Genomic DNA, 15,306 nt, shown 5'->3' on the forward strand with positions numbered 1-15,306 from the left:
AAAATAAACTAACTTCAAAGACAATTACAAATTTAGATAGTTTTATTTATCTTATCCATGTTTTTTTTTTATATACAATTGACACACGAGTTGCATGATTACTTAATGTTAATTTTTAATTTTATTGTTGTTTTAATTAAATGCAACGAAACGCCACACTAACATTTGCATATTATTTAGCTTTCAAGTTTATTTTTATTATTATTATTACGTAGCCAGTTGACGTCTTAATACAATGTTCTTTATGTCCTCAGAGTATTTACTTATATTTTTGCGACAAAACGTAAGTAACTCTTTTTAATTTGTTTGGTACTAGTTTCTGCACGCGTCTCCACCTATGATACCGAGGGGAGATATTATGTCTCTGACGATTTTTTTGCGAAATTTTACAACGATTGGTTAAAACGTGAGAGCGTTTCCCGGAATAGAAATGAACCTATGTGATATTCTAAACTATAATCTATATCTGTGCCAAATATTACTCAGATTCGTTCAGACGTTCTGGCGTGATTCAATAACAAACATCCATCCAGCCTTACACATTTACAATATTACTAAGATTAGTATGAAAAATTATAGTTATTTGAGACATCTTACAGTTAATTTAAATAGTAAATAAATGTTCAGGCATTGAATATAATTTTTTAATCCATTTTCACATTCAAGAACCAAACTAACTTCAGAGAAGCTAAGTTAAAATATTTTCCATGCCACATTGAACGAATTTAAATCGTACAAGATATTCCAAGAATTTGTTTTATCTTTAATGCAGGTGTATATTCATTAATTGTATTTCAAATACGCACTCACACAAAGACAGTTTAATAGTAGTGTATACGACTGGAACTTATTTTAAAATGGAACTCGAGAAAACTACGAATCGACATCAGTTGTTGGAATGATTACAGTAACTAAAAGTATTGTTATAATAGTTTGTTTCTTATGTTATAAATTGTTTTATTCTCAAAATAATTCATACAAAAAATTAATGTAACCACCAGTAAACGTAATCTTTGGATACAGAAAAACTTTTTTTTTAATAATATTACGAGCATTGAGCCGAGATGGCGCAGTGATTAGAACGCGTGCATCTTAACCGATGATTTCGGGTTCAAACCCAGGCAGGCACCACTGAATTTTTATGTGCTTAATTTGTGTTTATAATTAATCTCGTGCTCGGCGGTGAAGGAAAACATCGTGAGGAAACCTGCATGTGTCTAATTTCAACGAAATTCTGCCACATGTGTATTCCGCCAACCCGCATTGGAGCAGCGTGGTGGAATATGCTCCAAACCTTCTCCTCAAAGGGAGAGGAGGCCTTTAGCCCAGCAGTGGGAAATTTACAGGCTGCTAATGTAATGTAAAATGTTACGAGCATTTATAAGAGTAACTAAGAAGACTGAAAACCTTTCGTTTGCATGATACACTCAAACAAATATTATACGTCATGCAACATAATATAGATAATTATTATTCTATCCATGACATATTTCAAATAAAGGGCGTTTCTATAATGGACTTAAATATACCTGTATAGAAAAATAGGCAGACTTTGTCGATGACAACCTTGGCCTAAATAGTTTAGAATTGCCTATACTAGCTTCTCCTTAAAGATTTGCACCCATCTTTAAGTCACCCTGTATAAACATATATACAACTTTATTCTAATTAAAAAATAATAATTATAATGATATAATAATAGAATATAATTATCTTCTTCGATTAAATAAACTATTATTGTAATGGTACGAAGCCATTCTCCAAGTGCTGTCGAAAAAAAAAATGCGCCACATTAAACTGTAAAAACTCAATCAGAGTAATTAATAAAAAGAATCATGGGAAAAAACTTATTCCGTTTCGTCGGTAAGTAGTTTTGTTATTAGAATACCTGGTGTCTGGTTTTAAATGAATGAATTTCAATTGAAATGGTATATTTATAACAAATTTAAATTGATGTCTTTAAAAAAAATGGACTAACGCAAGGAATAATACGAATTGATTATCATTAAATATCCCATGGTTTTCGGTACACTTTGCCAGAAGGCCGGAATAGCTGAAAAAAATAACCGACGTTTGTCGTAATTAAATTGCTCTCGTGACGTCATACTAGGTACTTAAAAATGTGACACGTTACATAAAATTAGATGCACTTGCGGCCTCTATTTCTATAGACGTCTGTGGTTAAATCCTAAAGTCTTAAGCGAAATTGACACCAATTCTCATTATTCCAAGTGCACTATAAACTTTAGATAGTCCAATAAGTTTATTCTTAAGAACTTCACGGATGAACTCACAAACAAGCGAAGTAAATTAAGTTGACTAAAAATTTTTGCTACAAACCAACCACTAAATTGTAAGAATGACTTTTACTGCTTATTTCGACTATAATTCATACTTCTATAAACCTTTTGTTTATTGAAGCTGAAGAATTAGGAAAGTTACTTTAAATTTACAATGGGAATTCTATTATGGAATTGTATTTTATTAATAAAGTTAAAATGAACACTCGTGTTATGTCTCATCGAACGATTTCATTATAAATCGAAGAGTATCGATCATCCTATTCCTACTTTGATTAAATAAACGTATTCGCATATCGCAATGTTCGACCGACGCGTGAATTAATTTTAATAACTTAGTTTATTTCAGATAGGTTAGGATATTATTCAATACTATTGACCCGCCCCGGCTTCGCACAGATGCAGTTCATTAATAAAGATAACATATGCATATAATTTATATTATATAATACTTTAGAATAAGTAGCTTTTATTAGTAAATAAAATTTTAAAATTGGTTTATTAGTTGCGGAAGCTACCATATACAAACAAACAAAAATACGTCTTTTTTAAATATTATTATGTAAATTAATATGTATATAGATATCAGAAGTACCAACGGTTCTGTCAAAAAGAACATCGAAACAAAAGTTGAAATTACTCTTTAAAATAATAATCATTTGAAATTCAAATAAAAATGAAATTTTCTCACTTAAGCTTGTTAATTTTCCATTCGTCATTTAGTCTAGATGAAAAATAGCGTTTATAAATCAGGTTTATCTTAATATATTCGAACGTAATAGGATAAGAATAATCTGGACTTGAGTGATTTCACTTTGATTGGCCTTAGGATTCTAGGTTTCGTATTTTAGGGTTCCATAAATTTAAAAAGTAAGATCTTATATAAAAAAAACCTGCATGAAATTACTAATTATTAATTAATTAATTATTACATTTATATATCATACGTCAAAGTCAACAAATACGTAGCATTCACGTTTTTTTATCACCTACATGATTTTATATTGAGTAATGTCCTTAATTATTAACGTTTTCTTGACATAACAGCTAAATTTATGAATAAGCTCGGTTAAAACTTATCAATAATAGTTTTCGTAATACAAAATTAAATTATCAATTCTACCTAGATAGATTGATTTGTCCTAGATCGTTTCTAACAATACTACCTTGCGGCTTTAACCACATGAAGTTATCATTTGCTCTGCTATAGTTGAAGCTCTTAATTTTAGAAACAAAGGTCAATGACTAGCTAGCTTACATGACTACAAGTCGTGAGATCCTTCTTTCGAATCCCGAGTCGGGCGAGAAGTTACAGAATTGTCAATAAACTGGGCTGGTAGCCCAGAGTTAGAAGTATCGCGGATATTGTATATATCTCTTTGTTTGTGAAGAACAACAGCCACTCAAAATTTGCTAAATAATAAACTAAAATTTGGATTTGTGCAGTTGGAAGGAGTCACAGGATGCTAAGTCACTAGCTGCGGCTAATGACTTAGCATCATCACATAATCTTAGGACTTATATAACAGAGCAATTGGATTCAGAGGGTTGGTGTAAATGATAAAAATATCTCCCGAGGTTGCAATTAAGTGGGCTTCTCAGAGATATTTCTTTGAACCATTTTTCTTCTTCATTTATACAAATGACTTAACTTGTAGGTAACCTGTATGCAGAATTAATTGCAAATGAATATATAAATATCGGGATTACTTCTTTCGCCGGTTATTCTCAGTTCTGGAGTATTTCTCTCCGAACTAATGATAGATTTTTGATAGTCAATAAAAAAGTCAGTTGGCCATTAGCAGTGGAGTAGAGGCGTCCTAGAGTAGAAACCGCTCATACGGCAATGTAACAGAGCCGATGGGGGATGGTGGGATTCGACGGGATGTGGAAAGTGGCGAAATGGGACTTTGATGCACATTGAGACAGACCAATGTTCAACAGTGGATAACGATTGGCTGATATTCATTAATATAAACAAAATGTAACACTTTTAAATTGAAAAAAAAAATTGTCTTAGTGGCAATCATAAATTAAAGTGTTGCCACTGACCAAAATTCAATGAAGGGAACTGCTACTAGAACTAACAAAATAAAATAAAAATACTCAATATTATATAGTCAATAAAAGTAAAACGTAAAAAAATCACATATTTAAATCTGAACAAGCGCCACAAGTTTTACGAAACTTTCGATCATAATTCATACCGTACTAGACAGCGAAGTATAACATCGTAAAACTCGCCAGCGATAGACAAAGGCTTCATAACAACACCCCGTTTACGTTAAGAAGTAAAAATAAAATGACGAGTACAGAAAATAAGTAACAACAGTAAACAAATTGATGATGCTATGCATTTAGTTTGAGAAAAAGAGTAACCGCAGCAATCTATACTTCTATACTTAATATTATAAATGTGAAAGTAACTCTGTCTATCTGTTTGTCGCTCTTTCACAGCCAAACCAATGAATCGAATTCGACGAAATTTGGTATAAAGAAAACTTGAACTCCAAGGAAGGACATACGCTACTTTTTTGCCTAACACATGACAACCAACCACTAAAACGCGAGCGAAGCCGCGGGTGACAACTCGTTTTTACAGATAATTAAAACCTATAACATAAAAAAATATAGGTAAGGACCTACTTAAAAAAAAATCTTTATAACTTTGATATTTTAATATTGCTCAGGTTTTACTCGAGATCATTTTCTTCAAAATAGAATTTAATTAAAAATTTCTGACGTAAGGTTTAACTTCTATCACTTGAACTTTCTCTGGAGTTTCTTTTTATTATTTAGTATTTTAATCGCATAAAATCCATTTTAATATTTTATATACGTATGTGTTAAATATACTACTTGTTGGTCTATGGGAGCTTCGCAAATGTAAGTTTAACTTCGTCGCGACGTACGTGAGTAAGTTAATAATTTAAGAAGTAATGTTTTAGCTGAATTCATATTTGAAATGTTCTCGGTTCGCGTCGCTGACCAAGAATACGAGTACGTAGAAGACGTAGTTCTAGTATCCTTAATATCTTTTGTTAAAAAAAACAACAATAAATTACTCAAAATTACAATTTTTCTAAGACTTTTTACTAATCTAGTGAAATCGCATTACATTGATATTAGTATAGTAATATGCAGAACCTAACTCGTTTAAATCTCAGTTTATCAAAAATAATCTAGATTCAACGGATCTCAATTTGGGGTCAGTCCATTACCACTTCCCAGAGGCCTGGACGTGATGAATAATAATTTTACAGCGAAGTTTACAGGACAAAATGTCAGTATCCTATTATATTTTTGGTAGGTTCACCCCTTTGTTGGGCGTTTAAATTTTAAACAAGGTCAACGAACTGTTTAGTATTCACGTTGTGTCAATTTTAACCAATTTTCTAACCCTTAAAGTTTCTAAATAAAATAATTCAAAGTGTTTTCGACATTTTAATTTAGATATCGAAATGACGCGCATGGGTTCCGTATAAATAATATAAGGTAATGAGTGATATTTACTAACCATCTGTTCTGCTTTCTTTTGAGGCTTTTGTAATAGAACAAATAATTGTTTTTGGAGTTGCCTTAGAACAAAAACCACACGTGTGACAATTTTCGTATTGATTACCCTACATACTGTTTTTTTTTTAAAGTTTTTTATGACAAAGAAAAATATAATATGATGATTTACTATTTAACACTCTCATAATAATATGGTAGAAGCTTGTTTAGGTTTACCACCCAACAAATTATATTTCATCACCAAACACTTCGTATTACTAATTTAAATTCCGAAATAAAACCAATTATAACAGTATCGAGCGAAGTGTTGACAGATAGGAAAGTGATTGTATTATGGATTTAATTACAATTAAAGAACCCTAAAACTTTTAAAACTCATGAATTTGTAATACGCAGGCCATCCAATGGGTTAAACTGAAGGTCCGAAAAGTTTCGCAAGCAATAAACGATATTTACTTATTCATCACAAGAAGTCTCTTGATATTAAATCCATTCAACTGTTTAAATCAAACACTGGATCAAGTGCTTCAAAACAAACGAGTAGCCGCACAAATAACATTTTCTTATATGGAACATCTATTCGCTCGCCTTCTGGTCAGACGGATTCATATGTACGTACGCAAACGTTATGACGCTGTCTTATGACGTCATAGTACCGTTCCGTCATCGTTTTTTATCCCGTTGTAGTTGCTATACATTATTAAAATAATTATAATTATTAATATATAACTTATATATATATATATTAATATATATAACTTATTTTAGTTTACAAAAATGTTTTTATATATTTGCTTTTTGTAGAGTGGACTGGTAGATATCTTCACGTGAAGAAAAAGAGTTATGCCCCCTCCAGGCTACCTTTCCATTCCATTACCAGGCTCTCTATCTCATTCTCTCTGTCTCTTTCTATTGTATACTTCACTTTTCATATTATTTTTAATAACAATTATTTCATTGTAATTAAATTATTCTCAAGTAATACATAATATATAGCCGGGCATGCCTTAACAGCCACATCACTAACATATTTTTACCTGGAAAATCTATGGGAGGACTATAGGTTGCATCTAATACTCCTTTTGTAAATCCTTGCGTATATTTTATCGCTATAAACTAAGATCTTTGCATGACAATTCAATATAGGAGAAGAAACTGTCGACTAGAACAAGTCGCAGTATAAATTGGCCGTGTAGATTTATAGTAAGCGGTCAGTGCAATCGCCGCACATCCTAGCAGGGGACAACTGTATTAATCCTACAAAAGATTTATCTAATTTGATTCTTTGAACTTTGGAATTGTATAGTGCGCATTATGTATGCAGCTCACATTTTAAATTAAAGTAATAAAGGAGTTACTTTATCAATTACATTATAACATTAGCAGCCTACAAATTTCCTACTGCTGGGCTAAGGCCTCCTCTCCCTTTGAGGAGAACGTTTGGAGCATATTCCACCACGCTGCTCCAATGCGGGTTGGTGGAATACACATGTGGCAGAATTTCGTTGAAATTAGACACATGCAGGTTTCCTCACGATGTTTTCCTTCACCGCCGAGCACGAGATGAATTATAAACACAAATTAAGCACATGAAAATTCAGTGGTGCCTGCCTGGGTTTGAACCCGAAATCATCGGTTAAGATGCACGCGTTCTAACCACTGGGCCATCTCGGCTCATGGGCCATCTCGGCTCATTTTATCAATAGCTGTATTTATTAAACTAACTTTTTTACTTGGTCGTAGGGCTTTTTGCAAGTCCATTAGATAATACCTATCACCAATTTCAACGCCAAATAGCGATACGGGTTTGAAGGGTGAGTGAGCCAGTGTAACTACAGGCACAAGAAATCTCAGCTTAGTTCCCATGGTTGGTGACGCATAGCCGATGTAAATAATGTTTAATACATCTTACATTTCTACTTTCAATTTTACCACTTACCATTTGTCCGAGCTATACAATAAAATAAATAGAAAGAGTACATAAAAAGCACTCATAAGATTGTTATTGCAAGTTTCTGATTTGTATGAAATAATCTAAAACCAACATAGTTCGAATAATAAAGGCAATTTAGTTTAGTAGAATTTATTGTCATTAAAATGGCGTACAAGATGTCAACCAAACATGTATTTTGTTGGTAATATTACCAATGAAAATGAAACTCAAATAAACTCTTACAATTATTTGCAAATTCAACGAATCGCCACTACAATAAATCAGCAATATGTACTATTCTGTAAAACATACTTCGTGACTGAATAATCTGTATACCATTAAGTACCAGTTTTGCTTTCCGAGTTGAGCGAATAAAAAAATCCCATCGATTTCCTTTTATTTTAGCATAATAAGATAATAATGTTTGACACTAAATATTTATTATTTCATTATATATTGTCAACGTAAGGAGGGCAAATATGGTAACTACTAAACTAAAATAAAGATTAAAGAACATTCAAAACAATAATTTGTATTCGGATACTTGCACATTATATTTTAAACTTTTTCCATAATAAGTAGAAATAAAAAGCATAATTTGGTACAATCACGCACAACTGGTGCGTCCAAAATGATTCAACTATAAAAGCGTTATCACACTAGCGACTTGTGAACGTAAATCGTTCTGAGATAATCGGTACTGCGCACGACGATGTATAAAAACATATATTTAACATACAAGTATTTTATATTTTTATTAATTATAATTAAACGACATCAAGTATGGGACTCATTTGTTATCTACTTTAAAAAAATAATAAATTTTTTGCACACTTGATTGACAGGAAAAGTTTTGGCACTATTATCGTATCATAAGTGCAATATACTTAAATCAAACATTTTGAAAATTATTTTTTCGACTCACTACGTGTAACATCTTGCTAGAAACGGTACAGAATGTAGATTAAACTGAGAGAACTCTTTTTCATAATTCATATGCTTTTAATAGTCATATATCATTAAAATGCATCCCTGACAGAAAATCAACAAATTCTAGTTCCAAGCACTTCTGTCATCCGTTTAATCTTCTACTGAATAATATGCTTAATCTACACTAATATTCTAAATGCTAAAGTAACTCCGTCTGTCTAACTGTTTGTCTGGCTGTCGATCTTACACGACCAAACCACTAAACCGAATATGATGATATTTAGTATAAAACAAGCTTGAACTTCAAGGAAAGATACAGGCTACTTTTTACGCCTAACGACCGAACCCTAAAACGCAAAACCGCGGGCAGCAACTAGTTTAGTAATGTTTCTTTAACATCTGCTATCAATTTCGAAAAACGCGCATCTACGAAATCGCCAGTCTGATAATACCCTTATAGCAATGGTAAATTATGCAGTGAAATATATATGCAGACGAAAATATCCTGATATTTGATAAATGTTATATTATTCCTAATATACGGTTATATGACGTTTCTATTTAATATATTCTTAACTATCAACTTAAATATACATTATAAACATTTATATAAAGAGCGTCTATACATATGTGACGACAATTATACATATAATATACAAGTAAAGTAATAGTTAATGCCCTACTGCTCGCCTAAGGCCTCCTCTCCCATTTAGAAGAAGTTTTGGAGCTTAATCCACCACGCTGCTCCAATACGGGTTAGTGAATACATGTGGCAAATTCTCATTCACATAATGCAAGTTTCCTCACGATGTTTTCCTTCACTGCCGAGCACGAGACGAATTATAAACACAAATTAAGCACATGAAAATTCAATGGTGCTTGCCCGGGTTTGATCCACTGGGTCATCTCAGCCCTCTACAATATAAAAAACAATTCAAACACTCTATCTCTTTCACACCAGTAAAACTTTTATGTAGAATAAAGTCCGAGATATCGGTAACTTTAACACAGAGTTTCAATAAAAATAACGGCAGTGTGTTCATTTTTTGTTTTAAATATTATAACTGTAATATAATGTATATTTTCATTGAAAAGGAAATGCTTCTGAGAAATGAGGTTTAAAATTAAATCAGTAAGCCTCATTTCTCAAAAATACCATGTTGGGCTTTAGCCTTTCTTCCTTTCCACCAATGATATACATTATAGTATTGATACAATAACTAGAACTAAAAACAAAAAAGTAATTTAGATGATGTCCATGCTTCGTTTAATGCGAAGACTTACGAAAAGACGAATCTTATTTCAACACGGCTCCAATGCGAGTTGGTTACACATGGGGTAATTTTCTTCTGATACATGCAGGTTCCCTTACAATATTTTTCTAACATTTAAATAAAGTAGTGCTGAGGTACCTTGGTCATTCACCAAACATAAGCCTTAACCACTGGACTGGAATAAATTAAGATTTTTTTTATGTGATAGGTGGACCACCGCCCATGGACATCTGCAACACCAGGGGGCTTGCAGATGCGTTGCCGGCCTTCAAGGAAAGAGTACGTTCTCTTCTTGAAGGTTCCCAAGTCGTATCGGTTCGGAAAAACCGCCGGCGAAAGCTGGTTCCACAGAGTGGTTGTGCGAGGTAGAAAATGTCTTAAAAATCGCGCTGTTGTGGATTTTCGGACATCTGGTGTCATTAATATAATATTACTCGTACTTGTTTACCCATTTACGTGAATAATGTAATTAATGAACCTAATCCATAAATAACATAGTTTTATGTTGTAAAAAATATTTTGTAATATTACAAAATCCGTGACCATCGCGAATTTTAATAACATCACGCAATATGTCCTTGACACTTATCGTATACAACGGCTGTATTAAAATATTAATATATTATATAAATACAGTCGTAACTTTGTTTTGAATATTTATGAAATTTATTTAGGGTCATGTATCCGAATTACCACAAATGTCACATGGCATAGACTACAGAGCTTGAAATATGTTGCCCTTAATGGGAATTTACAAAAAATAGTATTCCTTTCAAGTTTTTTTTTTTATTTACAACCTAGGAATAGGTTAGTCAGTTGTTTTATTGTTACAATACCAGGTTACGAATATAGTCCGGTGAGATTTCCTAGCCGTCAGACATTAGGTAAAAGTTGGTTTATGATTAAAAAGAGAGAATTTATAAACAGGAAATACAAATATATTTATTTTATTTTACGCTACACATAATATTTTGTGTTTATTCTCCATTCAGCCGATTATGATAAAGCTTTAGTCGTGTGATGAGGTTACTCCCTCAATATAAAATCTTATAGATTATTCTACCAATGTGAGACCAAGACGGGTAGACCAGTACGGTCGACTTCGAAAATCGAACATTAACAAATTCATAAAGTTAGAAATAAATAATATACTAAAATAGTATGTTTGTCTGAATAAAGGTCTACTTCCTCGTTAAGGCGATGTTTTAGTAGGTCATCCACCTCTCCATAATTATTATACAAATGTCAAAATTTCAAACAGAAACAAACTCACAATATGAATTATAATTGTAAACATGGAAAACAAAACGCCCAATCTTCGGTTAAGATTCACGCGTACAATCAATATGGTTGTATGGCTTTGTGTGTACCTGCCTTGGGTGGTATATCTCACCCCTTCATGATTTATTTTAACACCAAACAGATAAACCAAAGTGTAGCAGTTTAATTGTCAGTGAGCCAGTATAGATCTACATTATTTTTATAACACATTTTCGATAGTTGATGCGTTGAGGATTGGAAGGAATGGTTGACATTACTCTCAAGGACAATGACAATGGATGGTGAAAATAAATTGCCACCACGTGACCCGTTTACCCACCTAAATGCCTTCCTTTATAAATAGATATATATATATATATTTTTTTTAATATTGGTCCTGTGGGACATTGATATAGAGGCAAAGGCAATAAACGTATTGTTTTTAAATTGTTTCTCAGCTTATGGCCATGTCGCGATAAACTCCTGAATTGGTTTTAATAAATAACAATATTTATTAAAGTTATTGTTTACGATACTTTTACTACAGAAGCTCAGTAGCTCGTTGTTTGTAAAACATTAGTATAGATTCTGGGCACTCTCATAATCCGACGGGACGTCCATTCCAACACGACCAGAAAGAGTTGAGGCGCAAGACCAACAGCCATACGTGTGTTCATGATTCCGGCTATTACTAAGAATTTTTCGATAGAAACACCCAATAACTTTTTATCGGCACGACCTGGGAATTCAACCCAGGACCTCGGGAACTACGCCTTTATATCTACTACTATAAGACTAGACCACCGAAGCTGTACTCATTACAGACAAGGTAAGCAGCAAAATTATATAAAAAATAATATGATTTAAGCAATACTTAAAAAGACATTTGAACATTAAAAAAAATAAAAAAAATTAAACTTGGAACAAAAATTACAACATATTTCATTAGCTTACTTATTTACTGTCAAGACAAAAAAATCAATGACCGTTTGTTATAATGGCTATTAATTTTGTTCATATTTGACAACGGTTACAAAGTTAAAATTTATACAATGTATATATGTAAAATTTTCTAAATATATATATATTTTTTATAAAAAATCATTCCAAAATGGACATATTTTTACGTATAGTTTTTCTCATTTAGTCCTTGACTACGTAAAGGTTGTTGACCTCTATCTTAAAGCTACAATATATAGTAAATACGCGCGTTTAATGTTTCCCGACTTCAGAATAGAAAATAATACGATAACCTCTGTAATATTAAAAAAAAAAACGTAATAACCACGATAACTCGTTTTAAAATATATTCGCGACTCTTGTAAACTAACGTCCTGTTTAGACTTCTCACGAAATGTATTAATAAAAAAAAAAAATATCACATACATATAATTTATACCGTATAGCGAAGACATTTTTATAATCGGCTCATTAGTTCCGGAGATTACCCTTTACATACAAACAAACAAATTTTACCTCTCTATAATCTTAGTATGTAAGTTTAGACAACATAACAGTTGCCTGTCATTCTTCTAAAATATATAGTGATTTAATCGCACACATATAACCAATATCAACCGATTCACCGTACCCGCAACCTTTTCTTGGTAAAACTCCGCAATTCTATATGTCTTATGATCTATTTTCCTGTATTATCTCCGAAGTTACAGAACGGAAACGTTCATTTGAATTTTTGAATTTAAAATAATAACAGATTATAGCTGTGTTACAAAAACTACGAATACTATTACTATGTTACACTGTAGCTTATCTATCTTAATATATATAATTTTTCTGTTAATGAACTAAAAAAGGCAGGAACGATTTTGATGATTATTTTGTTTTTGGATGCGAATCGATAGTTAGATTGGACCAGACGATATCTGCTACTGCGATCACGCTTAGGGATTTATTTCTTTAATAAAATGTAAAATAAATAAGGCCAGCTAATAAGAGTATACATTTCCTATGCAATGTTTTTGTTTTTCATTTACAAATATAAAATACGGTTACGACCAAAAGGTTAAAATTAATTCATTTGACAGATAAATTCTCGAAAAAACCCTCTCAAATTACCGCAAGATTTTTTTTCCGAATACATTGTTACAAAATAAAACTTGAATAAAATAGATACAGGCTACGTGTATATTTAATCAAAGCTTATTTACGAAACTTTATCATTTTCTGTACGATTACTTTTATTTGTTTATGTACATTTAAAATACAACTATAGTGGTAGTCTTTGAGGTTTGGAAAAGAAAAAACCTCAAGAAACAGCGAAACATTCAATAATTTCCAATTTTAGAAATAGTCAGCGGCAATTGTTTCATTCCTACGGCATACTATCATCTATAAATTCATTATTTAATTAATTATATTCTTATAAAAGAAACCGTAGAATGTCCCACAAGAGTTACTGATTTTTTTTTTTAAATATTTATAGTCGTATTTGCATGACATCGAAAATAACAACTATAAAATAAATATATAATTGAACATGTACAGATTAAAAAAATAATTATGCACATGCTCGATCATAAAATATAATGTTAATATAAAACATAGATTGAGTAACTCATATGCAAATTGTAGTTTATTCCTTAATCTATGCAATAAAACTGTTCCCCTACATTTATTCTCATCTCAATGAAGACTTATGAGGGGTCACTTAGATTGTTATGGTTGAGAAACAATAAACTGCTGTTTCTGATACTAAAAAGATAATAGCTGTATTTATTTAAGTGACCAGTATAAACATGAGACATATTATGACTTCTGTTCGTGTTGGCAGCATTGATATCATAAATACAGTAAGACTAGAATATTTTTTTTAATTGTCTTTGTCACACAGTCTTAAATTTTCAGCCCAATAAATAATTAAACATGTTTTTTTTTTTAATTTAGGTACAAATAAATATTATTATATGTTTATATAAGGATGATATCAATTATACATACATTTAATTCAAAAGTTTGAAACGCTTTTTCGCATAGACAATTGCGACTTTGTCTTTTTGATAATTATTGTGTATTGCTAAACCAGGCCACCTACATAATCATTATTATTTTTTATTTCTGTCTAAATGATCATCAATAACAAACATTTTACATCTTAAGTGACACAAAAATTGCTATAATTTAATTTAAATCTCGAAAACACATATCAATAAATTCTGTATGCCATTCATTTTCTCAACGGTCGTTTTAGAAGTTATGATGTAATTAAAAAATATGCACGTCTCATTTTGTAGGTTTCGAGTTCAAAACGACTTAATTATAAACATTAAAGGAAATTAAATTATTAAAATAACTTACGTGCATCAAAAAATTCGGCCAAGCAAGTTTTAATCACGGAACACGGGAGCACTAATAAAAACGTATTTAAAACACTCCTTTAACACGGTAATAAAATTATATTGAGTCACTTTGTTCAGCAATGGATCGGAAACTTTCGCGCGGGAAACTTTGGTTCGTTGAGCGTTAAGTTCTAACACGTCCGCACTCGGCGCTTGTCACGCGTCTACTGAACTGACTGACTGAAAAAAATCCTAATTTTTCATATTTCGCTCACGCATTAGGGGCGGGAAATATCATTCGGACTATGAATGTAAGTCGCGTATTGTCTTTGGTCAAATTGTTTCTATTTATCGAAAAAAGGACAAAGGTCTCCTCGATTCCGCCTACTATTTTATTGTAATATTATCTGTTTTTGATAGTAGTCGAACCTCTTTCGTTTAATAAAGACTTGCTGGCTTTGTGTAATTGAATACTAAATCACAGCTCAATGTTTAAGTGCAAAGCGAAATAACAAAATACAATTTTGGCAATCCGACTTTTCACTTATTTTATATCATTATTTCTCTATCCTTATTAGTTATTATGTATATCATTTAGCAGTACTGCTGTACGTTTTAAAGTAAATTATTTTAAATTTGTCAACTGTGTTATGTTTGTTTTATGTAAATACAGATACATATAAAATAAAATCAAAACGAGCTTTATTCAAGTGACATTTCATGTGATTCGTTTTTAATATTAAGCTACAACAATATATATAATATAAATATAAAATAAAGTAGGTAAATTAAATATC

General features: G+C 31.5%; 1 protein-coding gene across 2 annotated transcripts in view; it reads right to left on the reverse strand.

The window, feature by feature from the left end:
* The window catches only part of LOC113396496 (thyrotropin-releasing hormone receptor), a 98,592-nt gene extending 83,859 nt beyond the window's left edge, over positions 1-14,733 (reverse strand). For both annotated transcript variants that reach the window (XM_064218770.1, XM_064218771.1), the window contains exon 1: positions 14,529-14,733. The gene's annotated coding sequence lies outside the window, so the exon portion shown is untranslated. The remainder of the gene's footprint in view (positions 1-14,528) is intronic.
* Positions 14,734-15,306: the final 573 nt, after the last annotated feature.

Source organism: Vanessa tameamea, chromosome 24 (genome assembly GCF_037043105.1).
Source record: "Vanessa tameamea isolate UH-Manoa-2023 chromosome 24, ilVanTame1 primary haplotype, whole genome shotgun sequence".
Classification (NCBI taxonomy): Eukaryota; Metazoa; Arthropoda; class Insecta; order Lepidoptera; family Nymphalidae; genus Vanessa; species Vanessa tameamea.